Source organism: Podarcis vaucheri (genome assembly GCF_965113315.1).
Source record: "Podarcis vaucheri genome assembly, chromosome: 8".
Classification (NCBI taxonomy): domain Eukaryota; kingdom Metazoa; phylum Chordata; class Lepidosauria; order Squamata; family Lacertidae; genus Podarcis; species Podarcis vaucheri.
In genome coordinates, this window is record NC_138766.1 from 58,700,967 (window position 1) to 58,722,768 (window position 21,802).

Here is a 21,802-nt window from a genome sequence, read left to right on the forward strand (position 1 = left end):
AGCAAGAAAGGCTGTGGAACTTCCATAAGAGCCCAAAATTTGTTGTTCAGTCATTCCCAGGAAACACACTCTTATACAGTGTGGTGAGCCAAGGTCAACAGTGGAACAACTATGCATTGAGGGGCAGTAGTGGGTAGATTGCCAGACTTGGGAGAGACCAGGGTTCAAAGCTTCACTCAGCCATGAAGCTCGCTAGCTGACCTTGGGCGAGTCACTGTATCTCAGGCTAAGCTACCCCACAGGGTTGTTGTGGGGATTAAACCAGTAGAAGGGGAACCTTGGAGGAAAAGGTGGGCAATAAAGAAACAGATTAATAAATTTAGAAATAAAGTAATTTAGATTGGGACTGTTGAATGCTGGGTCCACAGTCCAGTTGAGCCAAACTACGGAGATCAAGTTGGAATGACTTAATTGTCTTAAGCGCTGCTAAGACTTCAGCCTTATTCATTTGCAGGGTGACCTGCCCGTCCTACTCCCTATAATTTGGCTTTAGTCTCCTTGGTATACTTTAACTTAGCTCAGTCAAGAAACAACCTATGAGGCACTTAACAGACTTTTGCATGACCTGTGGCTCCCATGCCTAGGAGACTCAGGACCTTGAGGGAAAGAATGTCTATGGCGCATGACCAGTGTGTTCAATAACTGTGAACAGTCAAACTAATTTCATCTGCACAAAAGGAATGAATCTATAACAAGAATTCCTAGGCAGGAATTGGCAGGCAGCCAGCAAAACATGAAGTGAGATGAATTTTTCTAGGCTTGTAAGGACTGGGCTGAGGGGGAGGAGGCTGGGAGAAGAGGAGGTCTAGACACAATAAATGTATAACTTCTCTAGAAAGTTATGGGTTTGGATTTTTTAAAATGGCACTTAATTAAGGTAACTGCAGAGAAAAATAGAAAAAGAAAAGCTGTGAATCATCTTATTCCTATGCAGGGAGGAATTAGGGAGACAGGCAAAATGGAACAGTGTGCTTGCATGAGTGAAAACTATCTATCTCTGTACGCTGATTTGAAACTTTATGAAATGGAATGTAGTTTTTGCCACAATAGATTTTAAGGCACAGAAGGGAGGCTCTTTTGCGGCTTTCAGAGATGGAATGACACCCTCACCTCTAGTTTGGGAGTACTCCGGTGAAGATCTTAAAGTTAGACAGGTTCACAGGGGAACAGAAAGTCCTTGAGGTGCTCAGGTTTTCCTAGGCCAATGAATGAATAGGCAGTGGCGGGTTCCTAACTGAAATTTCTGAACAGCAGCACCAAGTAAAGCACATTGTGGCACGCTAGTGTAACACTATCAGCACATGGATGAATATGGCCAAATCTTGTTTTTTTCCAAGTAAAGTTGCAGCTGAGCAACCAACACTGGTTAAATGTGCTATAAGTGATGAACGACAACAACAAAACAAACGAACAAACACCCGATCATCCATCTACAAAGCTGAACTGAAAAACACTCACAAACTCCAAATCTGATTCTTTAGGAAGATTGTAATTCCATCCAGAACAGGCCAAATCTTAATTTTCTGGTCAATGATAAACTGGAGTTATTAGAGTAAATTGGGAGCATTATAGTAAAAGGCTTGCTATAATGGATTGCTGTGATGCTTGAGGGAAAGGTGAAAGTTACATCCAGGAAGCACTATCTAGTAAGCAAGAGGAAAAGCGGAGTCCCAGAGTCTCCATTATCTAGTGATATCCCTTTAATATCAAGCAAAGAGAACAAAGGGGCAGAAATGGAACAAATGGGGATAACATTTAATAACAGTTAAAGGTGTGTCTGTATGGCATGTTTTAAGTGGATATTACCAAAGAGGCACTTTGTCACTATAATATAAATTCTAGTATGAGTGGGTGAGATCCAACTGGAATTACCCACTGGAATTAACGAAGCAGGTAAGTTAGTCATGCCCACTTACTGATGTTGATGGGCTACAATTCCCATCATCCTTGACCACTGGCTATGCTGGCTGGGGCTGATGGAAGTTGGAATCAAACAACATCTGGAGAGCTACAGGTTCTCAACCCCTGATGCAGAGTGTGCAAGACTGAAAAGGCAATGCATCAGAGCAAACAAGTTTCATGTGAATCCTGATTTTGTATCCTGTTACCCAACAGCAGAGCATGTAAGGTATCATCAATATATGCAAGGAGTTGAAACACCAAGAATGGCTCAGACCATTTTTGAAAATCTGCCCCAGGTTGGGGGTGCCTTGCTTTTCTTAGCTTTCTGATCTGATTCAATGTGAAGGATGGCTTCACTCAAATGGCAGTGATGCCTGCTGGACCAGTGCTGCCTATTTTCTTTACCCATCCAGTAATTTTATTTTCAACAATGCTTTTCACCCCATTGGCAGACCGCATGCCATAACAAGAAAGAGATGGGCCCTGCTGTAAGTAATTAAGTCTACAAGAGCAGTACTGCTTATTTTTCATTGTAGCAGATAATCAGAATGCTGTTGGCTCAAGTGTAAAATGCAGAAATTAATGATCCCATATAATACAAATTAGAGGGTTTTTTGTGTGTGTTTTTTTGAAGACTAAAGGTAGGAAACCTAGCTTCACTGCAAAAATGAAAGAGTCCCTATGTAAACAGATATGGAGAGATAAAATTAATAGGCAACAAATGCATTAATATGCAACACAATTAAATCATACTACACTAAAAAAGGCAGAGCTGATCATAATTCCACTTGAAATTTTTCTCAACACCATATTTAAAAGAGTACACATGGAATTTTATGGTTACGCTTTCTTTATTTTTGATATGCAGCCAATATTTGCATATTGGCTCAGCTGTGATCGATGGGAATTCTGCATATGGCTTCAAAAAGTTCAAAATATTACACCCTTGTTTTCACCCTCCATAAAAGCAAATGCTCTGATCATCAGAATACAGTATTTAACTAAAGGCAATAACTATCTAGACTAACTTTTGAAACTGGTCTTCAGAATTCCTAAATGAAAAAAGAAAGATTCTAGAGCAAGAGGAAATTACATATTTTGATAAACTTACATGGGTAAGCAATGAAATAGCTTAAATGTTTGCAACGCCACAGCAACATAGCTGTCAACGTTTCCCTTCTTATAAGGGAAATTCCCTTATTCCAAATAGGATTCCTCGCAAGAAAAGGGAAAAGTTGACAGCTATGCACAGCAACCTAAAGATTCAAACTAGTGCTGTGCTAAACATTTCTCCTGCATTTCCTAGCAATTAATGAAAAAAGAAACAGACAATGAAAGAAACTGAAATTTAAAATGATCAAATGGGAGAGAAAATTTAACTAAAATCCTCATAGGTGGAGCAGAGGGTTTCTGTTACATTTACTTTTGAGGTGGATGAGGGCTGCTTGTGAATGTCATTTCTTTCATTCTACAATTCATCTCACTAGTGGTGTGCACTCTGCAGCCTCTCCAAGTGGCTGTGCTTTAGTTAAAGCCCAAGAAAAGACACCATAAGAAAACTCCTCTCATGAGGCTTTTTCAGATGAAGAAGCCTGGGCAGCCAGGGAGGCTGCAGGGTGCTAGAGAAATGTTCACAGGGAAGAAAAGCACACCACCCAGGGCCCCTTAGCAGTAAAAAAGTAAATTCAATGCACACCAAAATTCTAAAGAAATTCCCTGAGCATTGCCTTTCCCTTAAAAAGTGCCCCGAGAATGAGATTTCAGGGACAGGAGGTAATGTTGAGAAACTGGAGAGCAGATTTCAGCACAGCACTAACTAAAACAATTGCAAGTCCCTTTGTGTTTAGGTTTGGATCACAGTACTGAATGGCATGTGCCAAAAGTTTGAGTTGAATAAAAAAATACAATATAAATTAGTAAACTGGCTAAACACAGGGCAATGATCATGGCGTCTGAAATCAACAACAAAAAAATAGCAATCTGTGGACACAGAGAGTAATGATCACTGCATCTAAGATCAAGAAGGAACTACTCAACTTTCACAGGAAACACCTGATTTTTTTTTTAAGCCCTGCATCTGTGCAATGATATTGGACAGCTACACATATGTGCATCCAAATATTAGCATTTTTTCTGTTAGAAATATTATCACCATAATTTTCTAGTGCAGGAAGGGAAGCATTCTTCCTAGTTAGGGGGAGATGAAATCTCCAAAGTGATGTATCCTAGCAAAAAAATTGTGATCAGTGACTGAGAATGCATGCCTCTAAGATTGCGTCTGTTCACTGGAACAGAAAAAACATGCTTCCAACAGATCATTTAAATTAAGCAACCACATTTCCAGGGACTCTTATTTGAATTTTTAAAATGGCTGTTTCCTACATTATACGCCACATCAACTATCTTCACAAGATTTTTTAGAAGTGTTGCAGACAATAAGCATCAGTCGTAAAAGTGCCTTTAGTGCCTATCACCTAGAAATGTTCTTTGTGCTTAGCTCCTAAACACTACAATCTTGCACAGTGCTGGTGATAAATATGTATGGCAAGTAATGCTAGCACTAACATTAGCAGCAAAGCTAACACTACTAGCACTAGTAGTAATGCTAAAAGATCATCTCATTCCTTATATACCCAACTGATAACTGCTCTTTTCAGTAGAAGGCATTCCACCAATACCATCTCACCAAGGTATCTGTTTTGTACAATAAAGGAATTGGGTCTTCAGCTAAGTGATACTTGCCATTTGGAACGCCCCTCCATAGCATATCAGACAGGAATCATTTCTATTAGCTTATGGTGCCTATGGAAACCTCCCTCTTTCAGCAAGTCTTTTAAGTGTAGAATTTTTATTCTAGTTTGTATCTGTACTAGATTTGAAATTTCATCTATGAAATTGTTTTCTATGCTGTTTTTTTAAAAAGTTATTGGTGCTTTTATTGGTGAATCACAGAATCACAGAATTGTAGAGTTGGCAGATCATCTAGCGATTCATAAAGGGAAAGAAATAAACAATACTGGGAATATAGCCATTTCCTCAAAAGTTGACCAAGTCATTGTGCTGAAGGTTTGCTTCTTCACTGACACCTGTGGCTCACTTTGTGAACTTGACCACTGAGGAGTGTTTTATAAACAGAAGGAAATAAGAAGAGTCCCGTTGGATCAGTACAAAAGTCCACATAAACCATGAATCTTGCTCTCACAGGGGGAGGTGGATGCTTCCAGAATTCCCTGAAGCAAATTCTGTCATTATCATCCATGTCTTGGACACATTTTCCACTAAACCCTTCCTTCACTCTGCTCATGGCAGTCTTCTGGTATGAAGAATCTTGTTACATTGTAGAAGACCTGCAAAACCTACAATAGTATATATTAATGATATTAAGTGTTTTGTGCTCAATTCTACATATTTGTTTTGGCCAGAAATAAATGGCATACTAAGGATCGAGGGTGGGGTGGGGGTGGGGGCAGATGGACAAATAAATACTATTTCCTGTTGACATTAAACACACATTAACTATATATCGAAACAATAATTACAGGAAAGTGCTGATTTCTACATTCTAACAAAATTATTGCTTCTCTGTACTTGATATAAAAGTCTCTCAATAAGCCCAGATAAAGATCCAGTGGTAATTTATGATGCTGAGGGTGTCACAATAATTTAGGGTGGCAGTTGAGGCAAGCAGGCCTTTTGTCCATTCCATCCTCACACTTAATTTACAGTTGCTTTTCAAGACCTATTTTTGGGGGGTTTGTTTCCCATCTCTTCCATTTGGTGCAAGCACTGCTTTCCTATGAATCTGTCACCTGTTTCCTTTCCAATCAATAGTACATGAGTATACTTGCTACAAGATTAATTTATCTATTCCTTTGGACCAGAGCCATAGTGTAAAGGCCAGTAACTCAGTGGGCAAGATCCCACAATAAATTGCATCAAGCTGGAAGGAATCATCCGTAAATACCATCTTCGGGTTCAGGGCCACTGATACTAGCTTCCATTTAATTTAATGAACTGCAGGGTGGGGGACAACTTTTATTGCCTTTTGTTTTTCTGTCTGGTAAATCTACGAAATATAGGCAAGTGCAGATGGATCACATATTAAAAATGCTTTGTCTGAAAAGCTTGGCAAAAAGAGGGCCCATGAAACCATTGGAATGGAAGGGGAGAGGCAAGGTTTTCCCAAATGGACATCTGTTTGTTTAAAATCTTATACTTCTCTACTACCAGCCATGGGCATGAGGTGGGATTTTTAAATTTGGATATGTATAAAATGGGGATACACCCTACAGAAATTGGAGAAAGAGCACGATGTAAAGGAAATAAAAATAACCCAGCTTAATTTAGGCTGCTAAATTGTAGGTAGAACCACAATTTCATTCAGGGAAACATGAAATATTTTTGTTTGACTCTTTAAAGAAAAAGTTGCTAACGTAAAAAAAATAAAAATCTGCCAGAGTGGGATGCAATTCACAGACATGGTTGCCCCATCTGAGGGGATGAAGTCAGCCAACTTTCAGAACAACAGGTGCAACCATCCTCCTGCAAGGGCAGATTTTACAACTTTGAGGTGGGTAAAACAGAAATCACTTCACTTTCTTTCAGTATTTTGTGGGTGGGGGAGAGGGTTGATCAGAGGCAGAGGGATAGGGGAGGGGTTGTGAAAGGGGGGCTGTGAATGAAGCAAGTAGGGATACAGTCTGTGTGTGTGCGTGCACACACACCAGCTACACCTTTTAAATAAACTGATAGTGCAATCCTATACATCTTTACTCACAGAGCCTAGGACTTGCCAATCAGAAGGTTGCCAGTTCGAATCCCTGCGATGCGGTGAGCTCCCGTTGCTTGGTCCCTGCTCCTGCCAACCTAGCAGTTCGAAAGCACGTCAAAATGCAAGTAGATAAATAGGTACCGCTCCGGCAGGAAGGTAAACGGTGTTCCGTGCGCTGCTCTGGTTCTCCAGAAGCGGCTTAGTCATGCTGGCCACATGACCCGGAAGCTGTACGCCGGCTCCCTCGGCCAGTAAAGCGAGATGAGCGCCATAACCCCAGAGTCGGTCATGACTGGACCTAATGGTCAGGGGTCCCTTTACCTTTACTTCCCACTAAGTTCACATGGGGTTAACAGGTGAGTGGGTATAGGATTGCCAGTGTGGTGTAATGGCTAAGAGCGGTGGACTCGTAATCTGGTGAACTGGGTTTGCTTCCCCGCTCCTCCACATGCAGCTGCTGGGTGACCTTGGGCTAGTCACACTTCTCTGAAGTCTCTCAGCCTCACTTACCTCACAGAGAGTTTGTTGTTGGGGAGGAAGTGAAAGGAGATTGTTAGCTGCTTTGAGACTCCTTAGGGGAGTGAAAGGCAGGATATCAAGTCCAAACTCTTCATCATCATCATCATCATCATCATCATCATCATCTTAAAAGGGGATTTGGAACAATCTAACCCAGGGTAGGCAGTGTGGTGCCTCCAGATGTTGTGAAATACAGCTCCCATCCGCCCCAATCGACATGGCAAATGGTCATGGATACTAGGAGTCCATCATCTGGAGGATGCCATATCATCTACCCTGATCTAATAGATGTGTTGGCTAGCCCCTATACATTTTAGCTCTATAAAGAAGAAATCTGACAGGCAATGAGAAGCACCTTCAGGCAGCATTGATGAAGGAGAAATTCATTGGAAAATAAGTAAATAAAATGAAGTGGTGGACTACTGAGGGGAAAGAACCAGCCTTGAGATTTCTCTCTCGTTGATCTGATGTAGCTCTTTGGGAGCAGAGTGTGCTCTGATCAAGGCCATTGGACTGCTGTTGTGCCTGTGATAACAACATTATGTATCTTCTCACCCACAGTCTAAGGACAGATCTCTATTCTTTTTAACAGGGCTTCTAAATTTAACTTGCCACCAACTGTTTTGCTGCAGAAAATTTCAGCTGACTGTGAAGTGGAATCTCTCAAAAGAAAGTCTCACACTTCACAGTATGCTTTCTCTGCTACAATAACAACAAAATAAACCCCAGCCAAAATGCTCATTTGCTCTACCTGGCAATAGAAAATAAGAGTACAACTTGATCAAACTAGGAGAGTGGATTTGTATTGAATTGGTAGCTAATTTGCCAAAAGCTCATGAATAATTCAAGCGAGATCAAGTGACAAAAATATTATAACTTCAACCTTCATTTTGCCTGCATGCTGACATAATCATCTACATTTGAGAAGGGATTTTTTAAAAGTTGTTTTCTTCCATAATGCCAAAACTGGCAAAAGGTGATTTTTATACTTACAGTTTGTTTTCCATAGTGATGTGTTGAAAGTGGAATAAGGAGGATAATGTATAATTTGATTATATCATTTTTTGCTACTGCTGCTGTGTCATTTTGGCACATTTCTAAACCTTATTAGGAAGAGCTCAGTTTGTCTGGAATAAGGCTGGTTGTATAGCTGCTATACTAACAGACTTGATAGTATGCATCTATAAAATAACTTCCTTCAGGTGAAGTGATGCTGTGTTGCTGTTAGGTATCAGTTTTGTCGTTTGTTAATTACAATAAATATTAGGCTGACCATGTATCCTACTTTACAGAGATCTCTCCTGTTTGAAGAGTAGTTAGAGGTCAGTCCTCTGTCTGAGGGAGTCCTCTGTCTGATCCAAATCCAGTCTTGGATGACCACCAACACTTAGCAGCTGGACAGCAAACTGAGCAGAAACACAAGCCACCTGGTCACATCTTCCCTCGTATGGTAAGATGTATTTCCATTTAAATTACAGTAATAATTTCTAAATTTGCATCTATACCTAACATTAGCTAATGAAAATGTACGTAAATCTGTGTTCTCTTTGAAAAGACTTACAGAAACTGCTATATAAAATTATTGCTAAAATAAATATTTTATGCTTGATTTTTTAATACAACTTACAAAGCATTTTCAATTATGTTATGGGCTTTAATACTATAATTTATTTTGACAGCATCCCTGTGAGGTAAGGTAATTTAAGTTCAGTTTTACATATAGGAAGCTTAGAATTAAGAAAGAGTGATTTGCCCAAGTTCACATCACATAGGAAACATTGAATGCTGCTTTATAATGAGTCAGATAGTCAGTCCATCTCACTCAGTAACCGGCAGAAGCTCTCGGGGGTATCAGATCTCTGCCATGAAAATGCCAGGGATTCAACCTCAGCTTTTTCATATTCAAGGCATTCATTCTTCCATGAAGCCAAAGACCTTCTCCACAGGCATTGGGAGGTGTAGTTCTGCACATTCAAAGGAATGTGCCTAAAGAAGTGTTTTGTCCATTGAAGTGAATGGGAACATGTCTGTAGACTTTGTGTTTTGTAAGTGTAAAGTGTAGCTGGGTGAGATTATACCTCTTCAATCCATAATGATGTATGATAGAGGTGTGGAAACAATGGGTAAAGAATCCTTATTTTCTAATTATGTAGATTTGCAGGGGGGAAGAAAGACTATAAAACAAATTTTGTGTCAATTATCCTGCCCAACTCCATTGGAGCAAGTAGTAGATTTGTATAATAGTGATTTTACTTCATCAATGAGATTCATACAAAATAAATGTGCAAAAGAAAACTAAAAGAAACTGAGATCTGCTAGAATACCTTTTGACTTGTCTGAAAATATTTTGCATATTGAAATCATTATAGTGCATATTTTAGTTATGATTCACAATTACAGGGTGGCAAGCCAAACTGGAAAAAATGGAGAAACTTTAAACAACGACCTTTTCTGTTAAGCATCAGGATTTATGTTTGCATTGCCAAAGTCATTTGGCGACGGCCACCTACATTAGCACAACCTTCGTCCCGGGCTGCATTCACAAGCTGGGAGTTTAAAGGTTAAGCGGAGCGGGGAGGGGAGGGGTTTTCATGCATGCCGTGCAGCCAAAGTCTATAAGAGGAAAGTCAGAATTTATAAACTGTCTGAAAGATGCTCCGTGGAGGCATTTAAAGGACTGGTCTATCATTTCAATTAGGGCCAAATAATTGCCCCACATAATAATCATTACAGGCTCGTAAACCACGGTGCCACCCAAGATGTTAACAAGCTGGCATGGTTTGAGCATCAAAGACAGAGGGGGAACTGTGTTTGCATGTTTGGCACACCGACTAATGAGGAAAGTCAATTGGTCCTTTGTCTTGAGGGTCTGAAGAGCTGTGCTCTAATGTTTGGTTTCTTGGTTGGCACTTGTTCAAGTAATCGCTCATGGCCTGACAAAGCGGCACTTGTGTTTTATTAGTGGCCATGCTGAACTCTCCTGCCTGGGCTGTGTTGTCTCTCAATAGAATGCGGCACCAAAGGGCACACTTATTTGAAAACACTAAATCAGAGCATGATGACCTTTGCCCAGCAAATGCAACTAAGACAACAACAGAAATGTTTACAGCAGTTTCTCCTCTTGCTGGAAAAGAAGTGAGGAAGCCGGTAGGTAGGTGATGTGTGAACTGACATTTACAACATGCTGAAAGAAGAAGCAGAAAGAACTTTTGGGAGATGTACACTAAGCAATACATTTCAAACAACAAACACACACAAAACAAGGTGGACAACAATTTAAGGTTGTTCAGCTTACAGAGATGCTGACAAACTGTTGACTAATTAGTTTTTCCTGATCTTACTTTGCTAGGCTCAATGTAGCTAAGCTTACAGAAGCTCCCGATGGCTTCAAAACCAGAGACTGGCCAGGTCTACACCTTGTTTGCTAAAACAATGATATTGCTTCAGGTGTTCCATTCATGACTTCAACGAGTTTCTTCTTTTGAGGCATTTACCTGTACATTTCAGCAATGTATCATCAGAGTGTGCATCGGCTTTACTTAGGGGCTGAATCACGAGGCAAATCAAGGTGATTCAGGGGTCTTTCCTCAATTACGAGTCCAAGCTTAATATACATAGCCCCCACCCCAGTCAGAGCAGGGTCACCACAAAGCCTCATGTCGTAATGTTTTTTCTGTGCTTTTCTGAAACTTAGAGGTCTATGATTTTCTATAGATCTATGTTTCCCTAGGTCTAACAGCTTTGCAAGAAGTTATGCTGACCACTTGTGGCCTGTGGAACACTGAAGAGTTCTGGGTTGTTTTTGTTAAAGTGCAGCAGAGGATTTTTTTAAAAAAGTTAAAGGCTTTATTTGTTTTAAATCCTATGTTGCTCTCCTTTAACACTCTCCCTCTCTCTCTCTCTCTCTCTCTCTCTCTCTCTCTCTCTCTCTCTCTCATCAGAGCTCTTCAGAACTTTAGAACTATTGAAATAAAGGAAAAATAGAACCAGAAAGAAAATTATAGTGTGAAGCTGCAATTTATTTATTTTTTTGCAAAAAGTACAAGGAAAAATGCACACCACTTGCCCCCCTTTCTTACTTATTATAAAGTATGAAAGAGCAAGAGACAAACTCCTGCAAGGGATTATGGAGGAAAGTGAATCACTTTTATTTTCACCCACAAAAAGCCGTTGGACCTATTGGTCTGCAATTTGGCAGACTTAATCCTCTCTGGAGGGGCTCTTGTGCCTGTAAATTTCATCCACTTTAGCCCAAAAAACTATTATAGCCGTTTTTAGACTCCCCATTGTAGTAAATGTTGAGCACAGCCTTGTTTCATACAGAATGGCTCTGAACCAAAAGTACAGACAGTTGTGGTGACAGCATAGAGTGAATCAGAAACTGATTGAAATTTTTTAAACCACACAGATACAAATACAATACGTATCTTGGGGCCTGTGCATACTCCTAACACTACCCTTTCCTCTGGAGTTGACATCATATGTTAATTGTTTAAATGAGGAATCTACATTCAGATCTGATCTGTAGCTTTTTTCTTAAAACATATTTGCAATACTAGACTCTCCACAATGTGGACAGGCCAAATGCAATGGAAGCTTTTGGGGGTAATTGTTCCTTCAAAATGAAAGTTTCCTTTTGTTGCCAAGAGGGGGCAGTGGGGTGATTTTATTTTATTTCTCTCTCTCTCTCTCTCTTTCCTTCATGCCAGACAAATCTCTTTTTTATATATATAAAGCCTGGTGGATCAGGGGAATGCCTGGATATAGTGTACCTTGATTTCAGTAAGGCTTTTGACAATGCTCTCCATGATACTCTTGTGGAGAAGCTGGTAAAATGTGGACAGGATGAGATAACTGTTAGGTGGCTTGTAGCTGGTTGACTGACTGAACCCACTAGCAGTTCCTTATCATCCTGGGAAAAAAGGGAAGAGTGGGATACTACAGCGTTTTGACCTGGGCCCGTCATTGTTCAACATCTTTATAAACAACTTGGATGAAGGTATTGAGGGGATGCTCATCAAGTATCAAGGCGCTATCAGGCAAGGAATGTCCAGAGGGAGAAATTGACTTGTCAAAAATACACTTACCAATTAGGGAAAGCTATGTCCATCAGTCCTACGTTTCTCAGCTAGTCCAATGTGTGCACTTGATGAGGCAGTTGCTGCAACAGAGGGGCTCCCCTCCCAAGCTCAGCTTATGTATCTTGCCCACCTGAGCTGTGTGCAAGCAGATGCAGACTCCACCTACATGTAACCTTCTGCTCCTCCCTGTTCAATCCTCTTCTGGTCCTGGGAGACAGTGGAGCAGGAGAGGTGGGATCAGGAGGAGGAGGAGGCGGCGGCGGCGGCGTGGAAGCCCTTGACTCTACATCAACCTCACCAATCTCTCCCTTCTCCTGCACTTGTTGTTCAGTCTTCAATCCTGCAGCTTCTTTTGACTCTTGCTGACTATTACAGGTTCCCACAGTTCAATGATCCCTTCATCCAATCCAGTCTCCAACACTGCTTCTCATCAGAATTCAGCCACTGTTCTTCAGTGTCCAGCCAGTCCCTGACATCAGATTTGTAGATGACACCAATCGGAATTCAAGTTGACTTCAACAGATTGGAGCGAACTGGGCCAAAATCAACAAACTAAAATTCAATAGGGACAAATGTAAGGTTCTACACTTAGGCAGGAAGAACAAGCTTCACCAACAGAATACGGGAGACACCTCACATGCAAGTAGTACATGGGGAAAGGATGTAAGGGTCTTAGTAGATCACAAGCTGAACATGAGTCAACAGTCTGATGCAGCAGCAACAAAAGCTAAGGCTATTCTAGGCTCCATCAACAGAAGTATAGTGTCCCAATCAAGGGAAGTAATAGCACTATTTTATTCTGTCTTGGTCAGACTGCGCCTGGAGTACTGTGTCCAGTTCTGGGCACCACAATTTAAGAAGGATATTGACCAGCTGGAACGTGTGCAGAGGAAAATGACCAAGATTATCAAAGATCTGGAACCCAATCCTAATGAGGAAAGGTTGAGGGAACTGGGTATGTTTAGCCAGTAACAAGAAGACTGAGAGGAGATATGATAAGCATCTTCAAATATCTAGAAGTCTGTCACATAGAGAATGGAGCAAGCTTGTTTTCTCCTGCTCTAGCAGCTAGGACCTGAACCAATGGCTTCAGTTTACAGGAAAAGAGATTCTGACTAAACATCAGGAAGAACTTTATGACAGTAAGAGCTGTTCAACAGTGGTAGAGACTCCCATGAGAAGTGGTGGGCTCTCCTTCCATGGAGATTTTTAAGCAGAGGTTGGATGGCCATCTTCCATGTATGATCTAGTTGAGATTTCTGCATAGCAGATGGTTGGACAAAATGAGCCTTGGGGTTTCTTCCATCTCTACAATTCTATGATTCTATTATTCTTTTTGCGACAAACAAAATTAGTTTAAATAAAATCAAACCATTACTTTAGTGTCCACACACCCAAGGAACTTACTACATAAAAAGCTTACTAAGTAAGAAGCAATTAACGGCAATTAATCACACATTCCCTAGCCCCACTGAGCAGTAGAGCAACAGACAGGCTAAGTCCCCCCAAAAGCAAGCTTTCAATTAACGTTAGAAACTACCTTTGCTGAACAAATTTACCTCTGAGTAGACATTGATGAACAATATAATGCTATACCATTGGGTGAAACTTTCCTGATGGTGGAAAAGCATTGCTATGGCTGTGATAAGGGGCACTAATGCAGAGGCAACCAAAACAGGCCCTCTTCATTTAGGTGCTATTTTATCATGTAGGCAACTGCAGTATTCTGAAGAACAGTCAATTGCTCTGCTTCCTGTCTTTCTTGGATGGAAATTTTGCAAATCCATGTAAACAGAAATTGCTGGCAATGTCTTGATCATATCTGGCATGAATTCAGTCTTTATATTTGCTAAGATGCAAAATTTGAAAAATGCATAAGAAGACTTAACAATTCTTCATTTTGTGCATTTTTTCTTCTTGATTGTACAAGACAGAATTTGAAAAAAAATATCCAAGCCTTGGTATTCTCTGTGATTAAAAATAAAACAGGAAGTGTTGTGCGAAGTGCATGACACTGACCTGAGCTTAGTTTAAAAGCAAGGAGAGGAAAGGGATGTGTGGGACATAAAGTAGAAATTTAGGCCATGCAAAAGAAGAATGCATTTGCACTAAAAGAATCTATGTGGACACAAAGTGGTAAGGGGTATGGAAGGAAAGAATTGCTGTAATCTCCTCTCAACCACCATTCCACATTGTTCAGTGGGAAGAAAGGGAAGAGAATCTTCATGGCATCCCTTAAGTTGTGCTAAGAGCAAAACCTAAAAGCAGAACACACCATACAATTAAAGTATATTCAAAGCACATGACTTTCTCCAAAGAATCCAGGGAACTGTAGTTTCCCCACACAGAACTATAATTCCCAGCACCCTTAACAAACTACCATTCCCAGGATTCTTTGGGGAAAAGACATGTGCTTTAATTGTATGGTGTGGATCTGCTCTAAGTCTCTAACAGGAATTGCCCACTATTTACTAAGGACTAATAACTAATGATGGCAAAGAAGCATTCAGGATCCTTTATGCAGAGAACTAGCACCACAAGGTTTTGTTACAGGATCAGAACTTTAATAAAGCCAGAGAATAAATCTTAACAAAACAACCAACAGACGGAATAAGTTTCAAGCGTATTTTTACACAAAAAAGTCAAAGTATGTCCTGAGCCATATGGCCGATTATTTTTTACCAGCCATATGGCCTACAGCTTTTTAACAGCACAGACGCTATCCCTAGATTGTTTAGTTCATTTCCAAGGCTACTTTAATTGCATTTTAGTATGCTGGATATCTAAGCGTGCCTAAGTTTAGCATATATTCACAGAAACTTGTAAGTTACTTTTACATATCTACCTTGCTACATATTACATTGAGGTTTAAACTGAGTAATGGTGGAGCAATGAGGTCTTTATTATATACATTGCAGCAAAATGCCAAGAGCTAGCTCGCACGCTCTCTCTCTCTCTCTCTCTCTCACACACACACACACACACACACACACACAAAGAGAGAGAGAGAGAGAGAGAGAGAGGGAGAGGGAGAGAGAGAGGCTGTTTTGTTGTAAACCTGATTTTAGTGAAATACATATTTTTATTAATCTTGCACTTACAATGGAAGGACAGCAGTGGATTCCCATTGCCTCTCTATATGAGCACTGGAAGAAATTGCCATATACAGTGAGGAATATAGAGAACTGTGCAGTTCTATGCCGTAAGACATTGCTGAGCATGGCAGAGCACCCAATCCCAGGGTTTGTTTGTTTTTTAAGCTCTGAGATCTATTGTTAGAGATCTTATTTACTAAGTGCAGCAATGCAGATCCTCTACCTCGCAAAGAGCAAGTGAACATAATTTTACCATAAAAATCAGTTTCAGATTTGGCGAATGTCATAATCTAATGCACAGATTGACTTCCCTGAAACTATTAAACCCACAGAAGATCCTACAGGGCTCTCCATCCCCATGTAGCATTGCTTCCACTGAGCTCTTTCCAGGGACAGGGCACAGGGAGTGGAAGGCACCATGGATGCTGGTTGCAGCCCTCATGCTAGTTCTAGAAGATGGTTCTAGAAGAGAGCACTTTTGCAGACCTGCTCAAACAGTCCCTGAGGATGTGGAGTGGGAGTAAGGTTTGCAAACTACCGGCTTTCCGTGAAATTTAAGATACAACATTTTTCATCAGGTCATACACACTTGAAAGGCAAAGCTCAAACTTTCTTTGTACAATGAGGACACTTTGACAATGGCTACTAGTCACAATGGGATGCGGATGGCGCTGTGGGTTAAACCACAGAGCCTAGGACTTGCCGATCGGAAGATTGGCGGTTCGAATCCCCGCAACGGGGTGAGCTCCCGTTGCTCGGTCGCTGCTCCTGCCAACCTAGCAGTTCAAAAGCACGTCAAAGTGCAAGTAGATAAATAGGTACTGCTCTGGCGGGAAGGTAAACGGCATTTCCGTGCACTGCTCTGGTTCGCCAGAAGCGGCTTAGTCATGCTGGCCACATGACCCAGAAGCCGTACGCCGGCTCCCTCAGCCAGTAAAGCGAGATGAGTGCCACAACCCCAGAGTCGGTCACGACTGGACCTAATAGTCAGGGGTCCCTTTACCTTTACCTTTACTAGTCACAATGGCTATGTTCTCCCACCATGGCCAGAGACATTATGCCTCTGAAGAGCAGTTGCTGGGAATCACAGGGAGTTGGAGTGCTGTTGTGCTCATGGCTAACTTGCAGGTCACTATGAGAACAGAAGCCTGGATTAGATGGGCCACTGGCCGGATCCAGCAAAAGAGATTCCGTGTGGGCATTAGGCTTCCTAGAGAATGAAGTCAGGAAAGAGATTGTTTCCTCTTTAGTAGTACGGCTGCGTATACCTTTGTATACCTTCATATAGAAGGGCATCATCAGGGTCCAAAATATACACACAATTATCTTATCAGATCCACCATCCAACCAGCAAAAGCAACAGGGAGGATTTAAAGGCTTCCAAATGCACTGTGGCACAAAGCTTCCAGAAGCTCGGGTCCACTTTGGTCAGATTCAAAAGAATTAGCTTATTTGGAGAGAGAAATTCTGAATGGCAAGCTCCTGAGATTGCTGACAGCTACATTGGCTTAATAGCACCGCTGCCTTCACCGACAAGTGAAATGGATATGCATTGTTTGTTTGCTCTGTGTGCACCAGGATTCGAGGAGAATTCCATTCATTAGTGCCCACTACAGGACACATCTTTAAAAATAATTAGGCATAAGGATAATAGATGAGATATTACTTCAGCCATTAATTCTTAACACTTTTCAGTGTCCCACAGAGATGTAAGATAATGCAAATAAACCAACGCACCAAGCCAGAATTCAACACTGAAAAGCAACGTCCTGTAAGTTCAAATAAGCCAACTAATTTCCAGTCAAACGAGGTAATTTCTAGGCAGATTCTTCTGATGTTTTTCTCTGTTTGTAATTTGCATAATTAAATAGCTTGGTGTTTCAAAGCAGCCACAGCAGTAAGGTCAGAGGGTTATATGTTAAATAGCAACAACCTGGGCTTTTAAAAAAAGAAGCAGAGAGCAGCTGATCTCCTGTCACATAATTTTCTCCTTCTCTCCTTATTTTCCCTTTGGGGTGAGGGATCACAGACATTGTACTTTGGCAGGGGAGCAGTAGGCCCTTTGTGCTTTTGCAAGCAGTACAGGATCACAGATGTCCTTGATTATTGAGAAATCTCTTTTAATGATTTCTTCTCTCCTCCCTCCCCAAACAGCAGGTCATCTTTTTGACACGAACATCTCTTTTTAAGACATACAACACTACGTTTCTAAAGAATATAAAGGTACAGAGAGAAGGAGGGAAAGTCACACATTCCATTTTTCAGGTTAAAATTAAAATTTAAGGATGAAAACTCCAGTGCTCTTAAAAATGATGTTGAACCAACTGGTTCATATAGATAAACAGATTTCATAGAGATGCCATTCATCCTGTTTTTCCTCATGTGAAGATCAACTATTATATACAACAAAAAGGGCATTGTGGGGACATTGGCTTGTTGTTCACTGTTTTCATCTCCTTCAACATTTCTCAGGTAAAAATAGAGACACCCTGTTCCATCCCCTCCAACATTTCTCCAATGAAAAGAGGAACATCGAATGGGAAAGTAGGACTGTACAGGATCAAACTAGAAACTGGAATGGCTTCTGTAAGGCTGAGACTTTCCCTGGAAAATCGGGACATTGGGGGGGGGGGCGTCTGTGTTTTTGCTCAGTGAATGGAGGGACACTGCTTTCCTGCACTTACAGAAGAGGCCCTTCCATGAAGTCTGAAGGGGTCCTTCTGTGAGTTAAACTCTTGTTCCATTATCTTAGAACAGGAGAGCCTCAGGCACAAGGCTAAATGTGCCCCTCCAGAACTCTCCATAAGGCCCTTGAGACTCTCCCCAGGCCACACCCCTTTCCCTAGGCTGCCTACACCCCTCTCTCCAGGCCACACATCTCTCAGACTCTACTTCATACCCTTCTTGAGTGTTTCTTACTGGTTAGAATGTGTCCTTCCAGGCAAGCCTCTTGCTTGCCTGGATAGAGGACAGAGAGGGTTCTGTGAGTGTGTGTAGAAAGTAGCCTACAGTACAAAGGTAAAATTTACATTTGTTGCTCTGCCTACTTTTGCCTCTGGCCGCTCCTACCATGCGCAGCAAGAAACTTGGTCCTCTGAAAAGTGGTTGCCCAAAAAGAAATCTCTGTGAAATCTTCCACATCCATGACTTATTCAAAAATTGGTTATAACTCCTTCTTATTTTGATTTTTATGTTTATTTATCACATTTTCAGTGAAAACGGAAGTTGTGAGAATAACTCAGTTATTTTGCCCCAACTATAACATTAACTCAAACTACTTTTTGCTCCATGGAATGAAGTTTACATTGGCTCTGTTCTGACCAAAATAGGTGTGGGGAACCCTAAAATTAATTTCAGAAATTGAAATACAGTTTGCTTAAGTTTCCTGTTCACCTCTCCCCCAACCTTTTATAGCTTACTGGTGAGCACAGCTGCATGTGAACATAGATTTAAAAAATGCATGTGGTGTTTTAATCAAAGTTATATGAGGGTTGGTAACCTGCATGAAAACTAAGGGAAAAGATGTAAACAGAAAACAGAAAACTGTGCAAATCGTAATTATGTACTCTCATAATCCAGGAAGAAATTCAGATATGGAGATAATTCCATAAAAGCATTGGAACCCTTGATCAAAAAGGGTTGGGTAGGGAGTTTCTGCATTCTGCATTCCCAGGATGCACTTGGTTTCTGTCCTGCTAGGGCCTTGTCAAATTATTTTGCAATAAGGATTAGCAATATTCAGACATGCTGATGCATCTCCTTTCATGTGCTTTCAGTTTTAGGTTTTAGTCAAGTCAGCTTGCTTCTACGGCAGTTTGGATTCATTGATACTTTGGGGTGGAAAGAATGGAGCTAAGTGAAGTTTACCCATTATACACACACATGGAAGGAAACACATTTCTGTGTCTCTATTGCCTAGGCTAGGGGTGAGCAGACCCTCCAAGTGTCCCTATTTTCCAGGGACAGTCCCGGATTGATCCCAGAATGTCCCACTTTTCCTTAGGACAGCCCTATTTTCATTGGAGAAATGTTGGAAGGTACGGGTGAGCAGACTTCAGGCTTTAAGCCTTTTTCTAGGATACTAAGAACCACTAACCAGACCTTTAGAATTAAAGAAGCCGGAGTCCAGAACTTGCTTTTGAGTAACTGAACTAAACTTAATTCGTTCCAAGTACGAGAACTGGCCTTCCTCCACCCCCATCCTTCTTCATTTCAGCAGTTTAGTTTTTGAGGGCATTTTGTTTTCGCAACTGCTAAACAATTGGGAGTCAGAAAGCCTTCTTGATGTGCTTCACATCATCTACAGATCAACCAGTAGATCCTGATCTCCCTTGTGCTCGCCTGTGGCCTAGGGAACAGGTCAATCTCACTCTCTTCTACTGACAGCATCATGAGTTGTCTTGACAACATATGGGCACTTGCCCACTTTCTGGTGCCATGATACAAGACAGCTCTAAAAGGTAGGAATGTATCACTTTAACTGCAAACAGTTATGGGATCAAGATTTGTTTGTGTGTGTGTTTTTTTAAAAAAGAGGTGCACTAGAGGTTTTCTTTAGAATGGCATGTTAGGGGATTAATTGCTTTTCCATCTTTCCTCCAGTAACAGCACAAGCAGTGGTGCAGAGCCACAGGGCTTCCCTCCTGACCCCTGCATGGCTGCTGATTCCAGTGCTAGGACTGGAAGGCATCAAGGCCAGGGCAATATGGGTGTACCGGAGAGTGCTGGATTGGTTTCACTATTGCACCCAGACAATCCCAACCTCACTGCCACCTGGCACCAGCTGCATCCAGATAAGCAGAAGCTTATATTTGTGAGGAGAGTGTCTCTGTGGTTTCACCACACCACATGCGCCATATTCATTCATTTGCTGTGGTGAGAATAAACCGTAGAGGGGAATTGGGAAACCACCGTGGCAAACTGCTTTAAAATGTGGCTAGGATCTTTCTAAACCAGGCACCCCCAAACTTGGACCTCCAACTGTTTTGGGACTACAAAGCCCATCATCTCTAGCCAACAGAACCAGTGGTCAGGGACGATGGGAATTGTAGTCCCACAACAGCTGGAGGGCCAAGTTTGGGGATGCCTGTTCTAAACAAAGAACAGCTGAGGGCAGGAGATTTGAATCAGGATTGCAGTGCCTGGGAAGGAAATAAGGGCGAATTTAGTGGTTCTCAAACCATTTTGGGCCACTACCCCTTTGGCTCCATAAACTCCTCCCCGGTGCTCCCTATCCTGCAAAAAGCATTTTTCAGAATAGTGGTCTGCATAACTCACCAAGGAAGATGATAGCACAATAAAATTCACGATAGTAACAATTAATTGCACACTTATTCAAAATCCAATTAAATCTCTTTAGTTTAATTAATTCAACAAAACTGATGAACCTGATTCTCTGAAATCAGCTTTTCAATGTCTGATAGTCATTTATACCTCCTGCCCGGCCTTGCTGTCCCCTCACCCTGCCCTTGGTATTCCCACCCCCAGGGGGGCTGCACCATCCACTATGGGAACCACTGGGTTAACTTATTCCACTCACCATTTCCTAACCGAAACCCACCAACACTTAATATGGGGTGGTGATGTGTCTGACTTTAGTTAGTCCTCTGTTTGAAGCACTGACAATTCTCTATTTGGCCACTTATACAGTGGCCCCAAACAGGAATTGCATCACCAGAAAGGACAAAAAGAAGAAGACACAGGTTTCCATAAAACTAGCGTATGCTAATGTATAGGTATAGATGCAAATTTAGAAATAATTATTCTGATGTAAATAGGAATGCAGTATATCTCACCATCACGCAGCAAGGTGGCCTGCTCAGTCTATTGTTGATGGGAAGCTTCAAGGCACCTGCTCTCCCATATCTTTAAACCAGCCCTTCAGATAGATTGGCCCTTTGTGTCAGTTGGTAGAGCATGAGACTTAATCTCAGTCATGGGTTCGAGGACCACATTGGGTGAAAGGTTTCTGCATTGCAGGGAGTTGGACTAGGTAACTCTCATGGTCCCTTCCAACTTTGGGAGAGAAGGAAGAGGCAGAGAATTAAGGGCACAGGATTCTTTTTTTATTTTATTTTTGCTGTTCAGAAACTGGATTTTTATACAGGGTTATTTTTCATTTTTAACAAATTTTCAGCTGTTTCTACAAATCTCATGCCTTTCAGAGGTGACAGGCTCTTGTCTCCTTCAGACTGTCGGTATATTGCACGATGGATCCAAGTGCATAATGGAAAGGTATATGTGTGCAATTAAAGTGGATTAAAGTGCTCTGCTACCCTAACACAACAATTTCCACCTTCATCCTTAGGAAAATGGCAAGGAAATGCACTGAAAAGTGTGGGGTGGGTAAATGATTAATGTAAAAGATGTATAAACACCCTACAAGCAAATTAGAATGAATGTTCACTGTTGTATAACCTCCCCACAAACAAATC

At 41.3% G+C, this 21,802-nt stretch overlaps 2 long non-coding RNA genes across 4 annotated transcripts in view; one reads left to right on the top strand and one right to left on the bottom strand.

The window, feature by feature from the left end:
• LOC309538493 overlaps nucleotides 1-21,802 on the bottom strand; it is a 257,452-nt gene that overhangs the window by 95,677 nt on the left and 139,973 nt on the right. The gene's annotated exons all lie outside the window — the stretch shown is intronic.
• LOC309538520 lies at nucleotides 5,662-11,016 on the top strand. 2 transcript variants are annotated; one of them, XR_014222265.1, is made up of 3 exons: nucleotides 5,662-6,472; nucleotides 8,485-8,642; nucleotides 10,155-11,016. It is a non-coding gene; the product is annotated as an uncharacterized lncRNA (long non-coding RNA). The 2 variants fall into 2 exon arrangements; XR_014222266.1 differs by lacking the exon at nucleotides 5,662-6,472 and adding an exon at nucleotides 7,910-8,394.